This window comes from Carcharhinus amblyrhynchos, chromosome 5 (genome assembly GCF_965287045.1).
Source record: "Carcharhinus amblyrhynchos chromosome 5, sCarAmb.v2.hapA, whole genome shotgun sequence".
NCBI classification, from domain to species: Eukaryota; Metazoa; Chordata; class Chondrichthyes; order Carcharhiniformes; family Carcharhinidae; genus Carcharhinus; species Carcharhinus amblyrhynchos.
The window spans coordinates 128,229,824-128,246,560 of NC_137328.1; positions in this window are offsets into that span (position 1 = coordinate 128,229,824).

The following is a 16,737-nucleotide window of genomic DNA, read 5'->3' on the forward strand; positions in this document are numbered from 1 at the left end:
TGACCCACTACGGTGGTATCATCAACAAGCTTGAAAATCGAGTTGGAGGGGAATTTGACGACATATTCGTAGGTATATAAGGAGTATAGACGGAGACTGAGAACACAGACTTGTGGGGACGGGTGTTGAGGATAATCATGGAGTGGGTGTTGTTGCCTATCCTTGCTGATTGCAGTCGCTGGGTGAGGAAATCTCGGATGCAGTCACAGGTGGAGGGGCCAAGCCCTCAGCCATGGAGTTTAGAGATGAATTTTGTCCTATGTTGTGTGGGAGAGCAAAAAAGGGACATGAAAAAGGACTTGCAAACAAGATTAGGGAGAATCCTAAGATCGCTTATAAAGGCATTAAAGGGAAGGTTAAACCAGGAAAGAGTAGGGCCCATTAGAGACTAATCACTGTGTGAATCTGTAGGATATGGGAAGGGTGTTAAATGAATATTTCTCTTTGGTCTCCATTCAGGAAAAGGAGAATGTAGATATAGAATTCAGGAAAAGGGACTGTGTGAAAATTGCAGTTTGACATCGGAAATGAGGAAGTATTGGAGGCTCTGACTGTCGTAAAACTGAACAAATCCCCAGGCCCGGATGAATTCATCCCAGGTTGCTGTGGGAGACAAGGCAGGAAATTGCAGGGGCTCTGACACAAATTTTAAATTCCTCTCTGGGGAAATGCCAGTGGACTGGAAGACAGCTGATGTGGTTCCACTTTTCAAGAAGGCTGGTAGAGATGAACCAGGAAATTACAGACCAGTGAGTGTCACGTCTGTGGTAGGGAAACTATTAGAGAAAACTGTAAAGGAGAAAATTAATCTCCACTTGGAAAGGCATTGGTTAATTAGGGATAGTTAGCATGGCTTTATCAGAGGGAGATCATGTCTAACAAATTTGAGGGAATTTTTTGAAAATGTGATCAAGTGTGTGAATAAGGGAAATGCAGTTGCTGTAGTTTATAAGGATTTTAGTGAACATTTGAAAGAACATGGAATTCAGGGAAACTTGGTGAGGTGGATCAGAAACTGGCTCAGTAACAGGACACAAAGCAAAGAAGGCTGTTGAAATGACTGGAGGCTGGTGTTCCAGTATCTTACAGCAAGGATCAGGAGTGGGACCGTTATTATTTGTCATATATATAAAATGTCATAGATGATAATGTGGAGGGAATGATGAGCAAGTTTCAGATGACACCAAGATTGGAAGAGAGGTTAATAGAGAAGAAGTCATAGATCATAGAATACCTACAGTGCAGAAGGAGGCCATTCAACCCATCGAGTCAGCACCGGCCACAATCTGACCCAGGCCCTATTTCAGTAACCCCACTTATTTACCCTGCTAATCCCCCAAACACCAGGGTCAATTTTATCGTGGCCAATCAACATAACCTGCACATTGTTGGACTGTGGGAAGAAACAGGAGCACCCAGAGGAAATCCACGCAGACAAGGGGAGAATGTGCAAACTCCACATAGACAGTGACCTGAGGCCAGGATTGAATCTGGGTCCCTGAGGCTGCGAGACAGCAGTGCTAACCACTGTGGAAATGTGCCATCATAGGACAAAGAACAAAGAATATTATAGAACATAGAACATTACAGCGCAGAACAGGCCCTTCGGCCCACGATGTTACGCCAACCAGTTACAAAACAATGACCCACTAACCTAAACCAATCCCTTTTCGTCCATAAACCTATCCACGGAATTATAGCACAGGAACAGGCCCTTCGGCCCTTCAAGCCTGCACCAACTATGCTGCCCGACTTAACTAAAACCCCCTACCCTTCCGGGGACCATATCCCTCTAATCCCATCCTATTCATGCATTTGTCAATACGCCCTTTAAAAGTCACTACCGTATCTGCTTCCACTCCCTCCCCCAGCAATGAGTTCCAGACACCCACCACCCTCTGTGTAAAAAATCTGCCTTGTACATCTCCTTTAAACCTTGCCCCTCACACCTTAAACCTGTGCCCCCTAGCAATTGACTCGTCTACCCTGGGAAAAAGCTTCTGACTATCCACTCTGTCCGTGCCTCTCATAATCTTATAGACTTCTATCAGGTCTCCCCTCAACCTCCGTCCCTCCAGTGAGAACAAACCAAGTTTCTCCAACCTCTCCTCATAGCTAATGCCCTCCATACCAGGCAACATCCTGGTAAATCTTTTCTGTACCCCCTCCAAAACCTCCACATCCTTTTGGTAGTGTGGTGACCAGAATTAAACAGTATATTCCAAGTGCGGCCTGATTAAGATTGCGTAAATTTGCAACATGACTTGTCAATTTTTAAACTCAATACCCCAGCTGATGAAGGCAAGCATGCCGTATGCCTTCTTGACTACCTTCTCCACCTGCATTGCCACTTTCAGTGACCTGTGTACCTGTACATCCAGATCTATTTGCCTATGTATACTCTTAAGGATTCTGCCATTTACTTTATATTTACTAAAGTGCATTACCTCACATTTGTCCGGATTAAACACCATCTGCCATCTCTCCGCCCAAGTCACCAACTGATCTATATCCTGCTGTATCCTCTGATGGTCCTCATCACTATCCACAAATCCACCAATCTTTGTGTTTTCCACAAATGTACTAATCAATCCAGTTACATTTTCCTCCAAATCATTTCTAAATATTACAAACAGCAAAGATCCCAGCACTGATCCCTGAGGAACATCACTTGTCACAGCTCTCCATTCAGTAACACACCCTTCCACGGCTATCCTCTGTTTTCTTTGACCAAGCCAGTTTTGTATCCACCTTGCCAGCTCACCTGATCCCATGTGACTTCATCTTCTGCACCAGTCTGTCATGAGGGACCTTGTCAAAGGCCTTACTGAAGTCCATAATAGGTTACAGGAAGATATAGATGGGTTGGACAGATAGATTACAGGAAGATATAGATGGGTTGGACAGATGGGTTACAGGAAGATATAGATGGGTTGGACAGATGGATTACAGGAAGATATAGATGGGTTGGACAGATGGGTTACAGGAAGATATAGATGGGTTGGACAGATGGGTTACAGGAAGATATAGATGGGTTGGACAGATGGGTTACAGGAAGATATAGATGGGTTGGACAGATGGATTACAGGAAGGTATAGATGGGTTGGACAGATGGGTTACAGGAAGATATAGATGGGTTGGACAGATGGGTTACAGGAAGATATAGATGGGTTGGACAGATGGGTTACAGGAAGATATAGATGGGTTGGACAGATGGGTTACAGGAAGATATAGATGGGTTGGACAGATGGGTTACAGGAAGATATAGATGGGTTGGACAGATGGGTTACAGGAAGATATAGGTGGGTTGGACAGATGGGCAGGCCAGTGGCTGATGATAAGTGCAAGCTAATGCACTTTTGGAAAAAAATAACAAGACAAAGGAGTATTTAATGAAGACAAGACATTGGGAAGTCAGAGGAACAGATGGACCTTGGGGGACACATTCACAGATCCCTGAAGGTGGCAGAGCAGGCTGTTAAGGATAGTTAAGAAGACATATGGAACACTTGTTTTATCAGTTGTGGCATAGAATACAAGGGCAATGAGGTAATGCATGTTGGCACAGTGGTTATTATTGCTGCCTCACAGCTCCAAGGACCCAGGTTTGATTCCCAGCTTAGATCACTGTCTGTGCGGAGTACGCAAGTTCTTCCTGCGTCTGCATGGGTTTCCTCCGGATGCTCCGGTTTCCTACCACAATCTGAAAGACCTGCTGGTTAGGGTGCATTGGCCATGCTAAATTCTCCCTCAGTGTAACCTGAACAGGTGCCGGAAAGTGGCGTCTAGCAGATTTTCACAGTAACTTCATTGCAGTGTCAATGTAAGCTTACTTGTGACTAATAAACTAACTTTACTTTATTGAAGCTGCGCAGAACATTGGTTAGGTCACAACTGGAGTACTGTGTGCAGTTCTAGTCACCTCACTATAGGAAGGATACGATAACACTAGAGAGGGTACATGGGAGATTCACCAGGATGTTAGCTTGGATGAAGCATTTGAGCTATAAGGAGAGACTGGAAAGATTTGGATTGTTTTAGAGCAGAGAAGGCTGAGGGCTACATGATTGTAATGTTTTGATTTGATTTGATTTCATTTATTATTGTCAGATGTATTAACATACAATGAAAAGTATTGATTCTTGTGTGCTACACAGACAAAACATACCATTCATAGAGAAGGGAATGAGACAGCGCAGAATATAGTGTTACAGTCATAGCTAGGGTGTAAAGAAAGATCAGCTTAATGCAAGGTAGGTCCATTAAAAATTCTGACAGGGAAGAAGCTGTTCTTGAGGTGGTTGGTACGTGACCTCAGGCTTTTGTATATTTTCCTGAAGGAAGAAAGTGAAAGAAAGAATGTCCGGGGTGCGTGGGGGATCCTTAATTATGCTAACTGTTTTGCTGAGGCAGCAGGAAGTATATTCAGAGTTAATGGATGGGAGGCTGGTTTGCATGATGGATTGGGCTACATTCATGATCTTTTGTAGTTCCTTGCGGTCTTGGGCAGAGCAGGAGTCCATACCAAGCTGTGATATAACCAGAAAGAATGCATTCTATGATGCATCCGTAAAAGTTGGTGACAGTCGTACCTGACATGTCAAATTTCCTTAGTCTTCTGAGAAAGTGGAGGCACTCGTGGGCTTTATGGTGATGTAGACGGGGGCATGTTCTCCTTTATGCTTCCTGAATCAATGACAATCTCCTTCTTTTGTTGACATTGAGGGAGAGATTGTTGTTGCTGCACCAGTTCACCAGATTCTCTATCTCATTCCTGTACTCTGTCTCATCATTGTTTGAAATCTGACTCACCACAGTGATGTTGTCAGCAAACTTGAAAATCAAATGGTATATAAGGAGTTTAGTAGGGGGCTGAGAACACAGCCTTGTGGGGCATCGGTGTCATAGAACATAGAACATAGAACACTACAGCACAAACAGGCCCTTCGGCCCACAAGTTGCGCCGACCACATCACCTACCAACCTACAGACCTATCTATAACCCTCAATCTCATTAAACCCCATATACTCATCCAGAAGTCTTTTAAAAGACCCCAGCGAGTTCGCCTCCACCACCACTGACGGCAGCCGATTCCATTCACTCACCACCCTCTGAGTGAAAAACTTACCCCTAACATCACTTCTGAACCTCCCTCCCCGCACCTTAAATCTGTGTCCTCTCGTAGCGACCATTTCAAACCGGGGAAATAGCCTCTGAGAGTCCACCCTATCTATTCCTCTCAACATTTTGTAAACTTCTATCAGGTCGCCTCTCAACCTTCGTCTCTCCAGGGAAAAGAGTCCCAGCTCCCTCAACCTAACTTCATAAGGCATGCCTCCCAGTCCAGGCAACATCCTTGTAAATCTCCTCTGCACCCTTTCAATAGCTTCTACATCTTTCCTATAGTGAGGCGACCAGAACTGCGCACAATACTCCAAATGAGGCCTGACAAGGGTCTTATAAAGTTCCAGCATTACCTCCCGACTCCTAAACTCAATCCCTCGATTAATGAAGGCCAGTACACCATACGCCTTCTTGACCACCTCCTCCACCTGCGAGGCCGATTTAAGAGTCCTGTGGACCCGGACCCCAAGATCCTTCTGCTCCTCAACACTACTCAGACTTCTGCCCTTAATAGTGTACTCGTTCATCCCGTTGGTTCTGCCAAAATGGACGACAACACATTTATCCGCGTTGAAGTCCATCTGCCACTTCTCCGCCCAGTCCTGCATCCTATCTATGTCCTGCTGCAACTTTTGCCATCCTTCCAGATCATCCACAACACCACCGACCTTCGTGTCATCAGCGAACTTACTTACCCATCCCTCCACTTCCTCATCCAGGTCATTTATGAAAATGACAAACAACAAGGGTCCCAGAACAGATCCTTGAGGCACTCCGCTGGTGACTGACCTCCATTCAGAAAAAGCCCCATCCACAACCACTCTCTGCCTTCTGCAGGCAAGCCAGTTCTGGATCCACAAGGCCAAAGGCCCTTGGATCCCATGCCCTCTCACCTTCTCAAGAAGATGTCGAGGATGATCGTGGAGGAGGTGTTGTTTCCTATCCTTACTGATTGTGGTCTGCAAGTTAGGAAGTTCAGGATCCAGTCGCAGAGGGAGGAGCCGAGGCTCAGGCCACGGAGTTTGGAGATGTGTTTTATGGGAATGATATGTTGAAGGTTGAGCTGTAGTCGATGTATAGGAGTCTGACATAGATATCTTTGTTATCTAGATGTTCCAGGGTTGAGTGCAGGGCCAGGGAAATGGTGTCTGCTGTGGACCTGTTGGGACGGTAGTATAAGCATAGGAGGGGTATGGATAGGGTGAATAGGGAGCACCTGTTCCTCTTGGTTGAAGGGTCAATACGAGGGGACACAGTTTTAGGATAAGGGCCATTTTATTTCCAAGTGCTGGGCAGACTTGAAACTGGGAGTGTTTCAGATCTGACTTTTAGACCGGTTCTCAGGCACCCTCATATGCATTCTGCCTGAAAAAGTATCAGCGATTCTGAATCGCGCTACAACAGCCTGTTGGTGGTGCTTCACGCGGCCAAATTCCTGTAGCTCCGATTGGCGCCTCCAACGGTACATGGGCAGAAAAAAAATGATAGTTTGCTGCTCCCCTGCCATATCCCTCCCAGTAGCCCCCACAGACACTGGCCCACCCCCACAACATTACTGACCCCCCATGTGCCCCAACACCCTCCGCCACCCAGACCGATCATAAGAACATAAGAACATAAGAAATAGGAGCAGGACTAGACCATCTAGCCCTTTGAGCCTGCCCCGCCATTCAATAAGATCATGGCTGATCTGTCGTGGCTCAGTTCCACTTTCCCGCCCTCTCCCCAGAACCCTTAATCCCCTCTCTTATCAAAAACCCATCAACCCGCGTCTTAAAAATATTTAGCGAGGCAGCCTCCACCACTTCAACGGGCAGAGAATTCCAGAGATTCACCACCCTTTGAGTCAAGAAGTTCCTCCTCAACTCCGTTCTAAACCGCCCCCCCCCCTTTATCTTGAGGCTGTGCCCCCTAGTCCTACTGTCCTTTCTGAGCGGGAAGAGTCTCTCCACCTCTATCCTATCCATCCCATTCATCATCTTATACGTCTCAATGAGATCTCCCCTCATTCTTCTAAACTCTAACGAGTACAAGCCTAGTTTATTCAGCCTCTCCTCATAGCTCAATCCCCTCAACTCCGGTATCAGCCTAGTAAACCTCCTCTGCACTCCCTCCAAGGCCAAAATATCCTTGCGCAGGTGCGGCGCCCAAAACTGCACACAGTACTCCAGCTGCGGCCTCATCAATGCCCTATACAGCTGCAGCAAGACCTCCCTACTTTTATATTCAATCCCCCTCGCTATGAAGGCCAACATCCCATTCGCCTTCCTGACCATCTGCTGCACCTGCAAGCTGGGTTTTTGCGACTCATGCACAAGGACCCCGAGGTCCCTCTGCACCGTCGCCTGCTGCAGTTTTTCGCCACGTAAGTGATAGTCCTTCCTACCATTATTCCTACCAAAGTGGACCACCTCGCACTTGCCAACATTAAATTCCATTTGCCATTTCCTGGCCCATTCGCCCAGACTATCTAGATCCTTCTGCAGACTCTCCACACCCTCCGCACAATTTGCCGTTCCCCCAATCTTGGTGTCATCAGCAAATTTCGACACCCTACACTCGGTTCCCTCCTCCAGATCATCTATATAAATGGTAAAAAGCTGAGGCTCCAGCACCGACCCCGGGGCACTCCACTAGTCACCATCCGCCAATCCGACTAGCACCCGTTGACCCCCACTCTCTGCCTCCTATTTGACAACCAATCCTCTATCCACGCTAACACCCTACCCCCAACTCCATGTCCCTCGACCTTCTGCAATAACAGGCCCCTTCCCCCCATCGATCTGAAGCAGAGAACCGTGGGATGCTCAGCACCTACCTCCTCACTAACTGGAGCAATTGAATCAGGCTTCTATGGAGCATATCTGTTCTGTGCCAATTCTGGATGAACGAACGCTGGGGTAAAGGAGTAAGTGCCGGGTAAGTTGGGCATGCAGCCCATTAAGTTAATTTAAAGGCATGCAAATGCATTTAAATGGCCATCACGCCCATTTTGGGCACTGACCCGACTGCAGCCATTTTCGGGCCTTGGTAAAGGTGGAACTGGTGCAGAGGCGGGCACAGATCGCACTACTCAACCCATGCCCGACTTTATCAGGTTTTCATACCCGAAAATGGGTGCAACTTGATGGTAAAATTGTGCCCTTTGTGTCATCCTCTTGTTTTCATACCTCTTGTTTTCATACCTCTTTTAGTGTCATCCACAAATTTGGGTATCATCCACACATCTACTTCTCACATCCCAAGTCATGAATATGTCCTGCAAATAATTGTGGTCCCAGCACTGATCCCTGTGGCACTCCACCAGTAAGAAGTCTCACAACTTCAAGTTCAACAGGTTTATTTGGTAGTAAATGCCACTAGCTTTCAGAACGCTGATCCTTCGTCAGGTGAGTGGAAAGTTCTGATCAGAGAAGGGCGTATAAAGGTACACACAGTTTACAGAATACTGATTAGAATGCAAGTCTTTACAGCTAATCTGCTATTCAAGTCTTAAAGATGCATACAATGTGAGTGGAGATAGTCTTAAGCATAGGTTAAAGAGATGTGTATTGTCTCCAGACAGGACAGTAAGTGAGATGTTGCAAGTTCAGGCAAGTCATGGGGGTTACAGATAGTGCAACATGAACCCAAGATCCTGGTTGAGGCCATCTTCATGTGTGTGGAACTTGGCAATCAGTTTCTGCTCAGCGACTCTGCGCTGTTGTATGTCGTGAAGGCTGCCTTGGAGAAAGTTTACCCGAAGATCAGAGGCTGAATGCCCGTGACCGCTGAAGTGTTAGCCCACAGGAAGGGAACAGTCTTGCCTGGTGATTGTTGGGCAGTGTTCATTCATCCGTTGTCATAGCATTTGCATGATCTCCCCAATGTACCATGCCTCTGAACATCCTTTCCTGCAGCATATCAGGCAGACAACATTGACCGAGTTTCAAGAGTATGTACTGTGTACCTGGCAGATAGAACATATAGAACATAGAACATTACAGCGCAGAACAGGCCCTTCGGCCCACGATGTTGCGCCGACCAGTAAAAAAAACAATGACCCTCTAACCTAAACCAAACCCTTACCATCCATAAACCTATCCACGGATCTCTTAAACGCCCCCAAACTAGGCGCATTTACAACTGCAGCAGGCAGGGCATTCCAATCCCTCACCACCCTCTGGGTAAAGAACCTGACATCCGTCCTATAACTACCACCCCTTAATTTAAAGCTATGCCCCCTCATGCTAGCTTTCTCCATCCGAGGAAAAAGGCTATCACTGTCCACCCTATCTAAACCTTTAATCATCTTATATGTTTCAATAAGGTCCCCTCGTAGCCTCCTTCTTTCTAACGAAAACAACCTCAAATCCCTCAGTCTCTCCTCATAGGACCTCCCCTCCATACCAGGCAACATCTTGGTAAACCTCCTCTGCACCCTCTCCAAAGCCTCCACATCCTTCCTATAATGTGGGGACCAGAACTGCACACAATACTCCAAGTACGGCCGCACCAGAGTTTTGTACAGTTGCAACATGACGCTGCGGCTCCTAAATTCAATCCCCCTACCAATAAACGCCAAGACACCGTATGCCTTCCTAACAACCTTATCTACTTGATTCCCAACTTTCAGGGATCTACGTACACATACACCTAGATCCCTCTGTTCATCCACACTATTCAGAGTCCTACCGTTAGCCCTATACTCTACACATCCGTTATTCCTGCCAAAGTGAATTACCTCACACTATTCCGCATTAAACTCCATCCTCCACCTCTCGGCCCAGCTCTGCAACTTGTCCAAGTCTCCCTGTAGACTAAGACACCCTTCCTCACTATCTACCACACCTCCGACTTTGGTGTCATCAGCAAATTTACTAATCCACCCAACTATACCCTCATCCAGATCATTAATAAAAATTACAAACAGCATTGGCCCCAAAACAGATCCCTGAGGCACACCACTCGTAACTGAACTCCACGTAGAATACTTACCATCAACCACCACCCTCTGTCTCCTATCCGCCAGCCAATTCCTAATCCAATTTCCTAGATCACCCTCAATCCCATACATCTGCAATTTCTGCAGAAGCCTTCCATGGTGAACCTTATCAAACGCCCTACTCAAGTCCATATATACCACGTCAACTGCCTTACCCCCATCCACCTCTTTGGTCACTATCTCAAAAAACTCAATAAGGTTAGTAAGGCACGACCTACCCTCCACAAAACCATGCTGACTATCTCTAATCAATTCATTACTCTCCAAATAACTATAAATCCTATCCCTAATAATTTTTTCTAATACTTTGCCCACAACAGAAGTAAGACTCACCGGTCTATAATTCCCGGGGAAGTCTCTGTTCCCCTTCTTAAACAATGGGACAACATTCGCTAACCTCCAATCTTCTGGCACTATACCGGTGACCAATGACGACCTGAAGATCAGAGCCAGAGGCTCTGCAATCGCCTCTCTTGCCTCCCAGAGAATCCTAGGATAAATCCCGTCCGGCCCAGGGGACTTATCTATTTTCAAACCCTCAAGAATATCTAGCACATCCTCCCTATCAACTGGAATACTGTCCAGTTTACAACCCTGTAACCCAGTGTTCTCCTCAGCTACATTTATGTCCCCCTGCGTGAACACCGAAGGGAAATATTGGTTCAATGCCTCTCCAATCTCTTCCGGTTCCACACATAAATTCCCACTGCTATCTCTAACTGGCCCTAATCTTGCCCTAACCAACCTTTTGTTCTTAACATATCTATAGAACGCCTGAGGATTCTCCTTAATCCTATCAGCCAAAGTCATCTCATGTCCTCTTTTAGCCCTTCTTAACTCTCTCTTTAACTCCCTCCTAGTCAATCTAAAGCTTTCTAGTGCACTACCTGAGCCCTCAAGTCTCATCCGGAAATAAGCCTCCTTTTTCTTTTTAACCAGCGAATCAACTTTCCTAGTGCACACGGTTCCCTAGCTCGACCAATTCCTCCTTGCCTGACAGGGACATACATATCAAGGACTCGCAGTAGCTGCTCCTTGAAAAAACTCCACATTTCGGACGTTCCCAGACCCTGTAGTCTCCTAGTCCAACCTATGCTTCCTAAGTCACTCCTAATAGCCTCATAATTACCCTTCCCCCAGCTAAAACTACTGACCCGAGGTTCATGCCTATCCCTTTCCATCACTAAGGTGAACGTAACCGAATTGTGGTCACTATCACCAAAATGCACACCAACTTCCAAGTCTAGCACCTGGTCTGGCTCATTTCCCAGCACCAAATCCAATATAGCCTCACCTCTAGTTGGCCTATCAACATGCTGAGTCAAGAAACCTTCCTGCACGCTTTGTGCAAAAACTGACCCCTCTAATGAGCTAGAGCTATAGCTATTCCAATCAATATTAGTAAAGTTAAAGTCCCCCATAACAATTACCCTATTACTTTCACTCCTATCCAGGATCATCTCCGCAATCCTTTCCTCAACCTCTCTAGAACTTTTAGGAGGTCTATAAAAGACTCCCAACGGGGTGACCTGTCCTCTCCTATTTCTAACCTCAGCCCATACTACCTCAACAGACAAGTCCTCATCAAACTTCCTCTCTGACACCGTGATACAATCCTTGACTAATAATGCTACCCCTCCCCCCCTTCTACCTCCTTCTCTACTCCTACTGACGCATTTGAACCCTGGAACCTGCAACAACCATTCCTGACCCTGCTCTATCCATGTCTCTGAAATGGCCACAACATCAAAGTCCCAGGTACTGATCCAAATGGTGTTCCCAAGTGAGATGATGGCATCCATGTCGATGATCTGGCATATCTTGCAGAGGTTGCTGTGGTAGTGTTGTGGTCACTGTTCTCCTGAAGGCTGGGTAGTTTGCTGCAGACAATGGTTTGTTTGAGGTTATGCGGTTGTTTGAAGGCAAAAAAGGGGGGTGTGGGGATGGCTTTGGTGAGATGCTCTTCTTCACCAATGACATGTTGAAGACTCTGAAGAAGATGTTGTAGCTTCTCCGCTTCAGGGAAGTATTGGACAATGAAGAGTACTCTGTCCACTGCGTCCCGTGTTTGTCTTCTGAGGAAGTCGGTGCGGTTTTTCGCTGTGGCGCATCGGAACTGTCGATCGATGAGTCGAGCACCGTATCCTATTCTTATGAGGACATCTTTCAGCATCCGGACGTGACTGTTGCGATCCTCCTCATCTGAGCAGATGTTGTGTATATGGCGGGCTTGTCTGTAGGGGATGGCTTCTTTAATGTGTTTAGGGTAGAAGCTGGAGAAGTGGAGCATTGTGAGGTTATCTGTGGACTTGCGGTACAGTGAGGTGCTGAGGTGACCGTCCTTAATGGAGATGTATGTGTCCAAGAATGCAACCAATTCCAGAGAATAGTCCATGGTGAGTCTGATGGTGGGATGGAACTGGTTGATGTCATCATATAGTTGTTTCAGTGATTGTTCACCATGAGTCCAAAGAAAGAAAATGTCATCGATGTATCTAGTGTATAGCATCGGTTGAAGGTCCTGTGCAGTGGGGGAGTCTTGTTTGAGCCTGTGCATGAAGATGTTGGCATATTGAGGTGTGAATTTGGTCCCCATGGCTGTTCCGTGTGTCTGGATGAAGAACTGGTTGTTGAAGGTGAAGACACTGTGCTCCAAGGTGAAGCAGATGAGTTGTAAAATTGCATCTGGAAACTGGCAGTTGTCGGCGTTGAGTACTGAGGCAGTTGCAGCAATGCCATTGTCGTGGGAGATGCTGGTGTAGAGTGCCGAGATATCCATTGTGATGAGGAGTGCTCCTGGTTCAACTGCTCCATGTGTGCTGAGTTTCTGTAGGAAGTCCGCAGTGTCGTGACAAAAGCTGTGGATTCTTTGTACAATGGGTTTCAGGATGCCCTCGACATAGCTGGAGAGGTTTTCGCACAGGGTCCCATTGCCCAATACAATGGGACAGCCGGGTGTGTTTGTCTTCTGTACCTTTGGGAGGCAGTAGAGATCTCCAATGTGCAGAGTAAGTGGGATGAGAGCACAGAGGGTGCTCTGAAGGTCTGGATTAAAGGTCTTGATCAGAGTGTTGAGTTGACAGATGTGCTCTTTGGTCGGATCTGTGGATCAAAAGTCTGTAGTGTTCCTCATTGTTTAGCTATCGGTACACTTCTCTGCAGTAATCCGTTCTGTTCAGGATGACAATGGCCCCTCCTTTCTCTGCTGGTTTGATGACAATGTTGCGGGTGGTCTTGTGAGCATGGATGGCGTTGCGTTGTGCTTGGGTGGTGTTCAGGGCTGTCATGTGAGTGCGGTTGATGAATCTGGTGTTGACGCACCTCCTGATGGCTTGGCCATACATGTCCAGTCGAGGGCAGCAGCCTTCCGGAGGAGACCAATTGGACTCTTTCCTCTTCGGCTGCTGCACTGCCGATCTCTCTGTTGGCTGTTCTGGTTCATTGGCTGTTGCATAGTGTTCGCTGTTGGCCTCTTGGGGTTTGTGGAAGAACTTCCGCAGCCCCATCAACAAGTTCCACCCCCCCCCCCCCCCCCCATATCAGACTCACCATGGACTATTCTCCAGAATCAGTTGCACTCTTGTACACATGCATCTCCATTAAGGACGGTCACCTCAGCACCTCACTGTACCGCAAGCCCACAGATAACCTCATGATGCTCCACTTCTCCAGTTTCCACCCTAAACACATTAAAAAAGTCATCCCTTACGGACAAGCCCTCTGTATACAGGATCTGCTCAGATGAGGAGGATTGCAACGGGCACCTTCAGACACTGAAAGATGCCCTCATAAGAACAGGCTACAGTGCCTGACTCATCGATTGACAGTTCCGTTGAGTCACAGTGAAAAACCACACCGACCTCAGAAGACAAACATGGGACACGGTGGACAGAGTACCCTTCATCATCCAGTACTTCCCTGGAGTGGAGAAGCTATGACATCTTCTCCGGAGTCTTCAACATGTCATTGATGAAGATGAACATCTTGGCAGGGCCATCCCCACACCCCCACTTCTTGCCTTCAAACAACTGCACAACCTCAAACAGACCATTGTCCGCAGCAAACTATCCAGCCTTCAGGAGAACAGTGACCACAACACTACACAACCCTGCCACAGCAACCTCTGCAAGAGATGCGGGATCACTGACATGGATGCCATCATCTCACGTGAGAACACCATCTACCAGATACACGGCACATACTCTTGTAACTTGGCCAATGTTGTCTACTTGATACGCTGCAGGAAAGGATGTTCTGAGGCATGGTACATTGGGGAGACCATGCAGAAGCTACAACAACGGATGAATGAACACTGCTTGACAATCACCAGGCAAGACTGTTCTCTTCTGTTGGCGAACACTTCAGCGGTCACGGGCATTGAGCCTCTGATCTTCGGGTAAACGTTCTCCAAGGCGGCCTTCACGACATGCAGAGTCGCTGAGCAGAAGCTGATAGCCAAGTTCCACACAGATGAGGACAGTCTCAACCGGGATCTTGGGTTCATATCACACTATCTGTAACCCCCATGACTTGCCTGGGCTTGCAACATCTCACTTACTGTCCTGTCTGAAGACAATACTCATCTCTTTAATCTATGCTTAATGCTATCTCCACTCACATTGTCTGGACCTTTAAGACTTGAGTAGCAGATTAGCTGTAAAGACTTGCATTCTAATCAGTATTCTGTAAACTGTGTGTGCCTTTATATGACCTGTTTGTGATCAGAACTCCCCACTCACCTGACGAAGGAACAGCGTTCCAAAAGCTAGTGGCGTTTACTACCAAATAAGCCTGTTGGACTTTAACCTGGTGTTATGAGACTTTTACCTTGTTTACCCCAGTCCAATGCTGGCATCTCCACATCAGCACTCCACCAGTTAAAGCTTAGCATCCTGAAATTGCCTCTCTCCTAACAACTGCTTGTCTTCTTTTCGTTAATCAATCCTCTATCCATGCTAATAGATATACTACATTCAACACCATGGGCTCTTATCTTATTGAGTTACCTTTTGGGCAGTATCTTATTGAATACTGTTGGAAATCCAAGTATATTACAATTACTAGTTCCCCTTTATTTATCATGCTTGTTACCACCTCACAGAATGTTAATAAATTTATCAGGCAGAATTCCCCCTTCATGAAGCCGTGCTGATGCTGCTGGATTATATTCTGTATTTCTAAATGCTCTGCTATTACATCCTTTATAATGAACTTTAATATTTTCTCAACAATAGATGTTAAGCTGCCTATAGTTAGCTGTTTTTATCTCCCTCCCTTTTTAAACATTGGAAGTTTTCATCTCCGCTGGGACTTTTCCTGAATTTAAGGATTCTTGAAAGATTACTACCAGGTAAATGACAGCAGTGCAGTTGCTCCTATTTCTTATGTTCTTAGAAGTCAGAGGATGGTTTTTGAGGGTTGTTTTTGAAACTGGAGGCCTGTGACCAGCGGTGTGCCTCAGGAATCAGTGCTGGGCCCACTGTTATTTGTCATTTATATTAATGATTTGAATGAGAATATAGGAGGCATGGTTAGTAAGTTTGCAGATGACACCAAGGTTGGTGACATAGTGGACAGTGAAGAAAGTTATCTCCAATTGCAACGGGATCTTGATCAATTGGGCCAGAGGGTTGACGAATGGGAGAGAGAGTTTAATCTAGACAAATGCGAGGTGGTGCATTTTGGTGGATTGAACAAGGGCAGGACATACTTGGGGAGAGAGTTACAGAACAGAGAGATCTAGGGGTATATGTTGATAGCTCCTTGAAAGTAGAGTCACAAGTGGACAGAATGGTGAAGAAGGCATTCAGCATGCTTGGTTTCATCAGTCAGAATACTGAATACAGGAGTTGGGACATCTTGTTGAAGCTGTACAAGACATTGGTAAGGCCACACTTGGAATATTGTGTGCAATTCTGGTCACCTTATTATAGAAAGGATACTATTAAACTAGAAAGAGCGCAGAAAAGATTTACTAGCATGCTACTGGGCCTTGATGGATTGAGTTATAAGGAAAGGCTGAATAGACTGGGACTTTTTTCTCTGGAGCGTAGGAGGCTGAGGGGGGATCTTATAAAGGTCTATGAAATAATGAGTGGCACAGGTCAGCTAGATAGTCAATATCTTTTCCCAAGTGTAGGGGAGTCTAAATTGTTTAAGGTGTTTAAGGTGAGAGGGGAGAGATACAAAAGTGTTCAGAGGGGCAATTTTTTCACACAGAGAGTGGTGAGTATCTGGAACATGCTGTCAGATGTAGTAGTAGAGGCAAGTACAATCTTGTCTTTTAAAAAGCATTTAGACAGTTACATGGGTAAGATGGGTATAGAGGGATATTGGGCAAATGGGATTAGCTTATGGGTTTTAAAAAAAGGTGGCATGGACAAGTTGGGCCAAAGGGCCTGTTTCCATGCTGTAAACCTCTATGATTCTCTGACTCTACCAGTGTGTCCACTATCTCTGTAGCTATTCCCTTTAGTATCCTGGGATGTCTCCCATAGATCCAGTGCACTTATCACCTGTGGCCCAAATAATTTCCTTAGTTCTTTCACTCTAATGATAGTTATTGGATTTATTTCCCTCCCCACCCCAACACTTATGCCCCTTGATTATTTAGTATTTTTGGAATGTT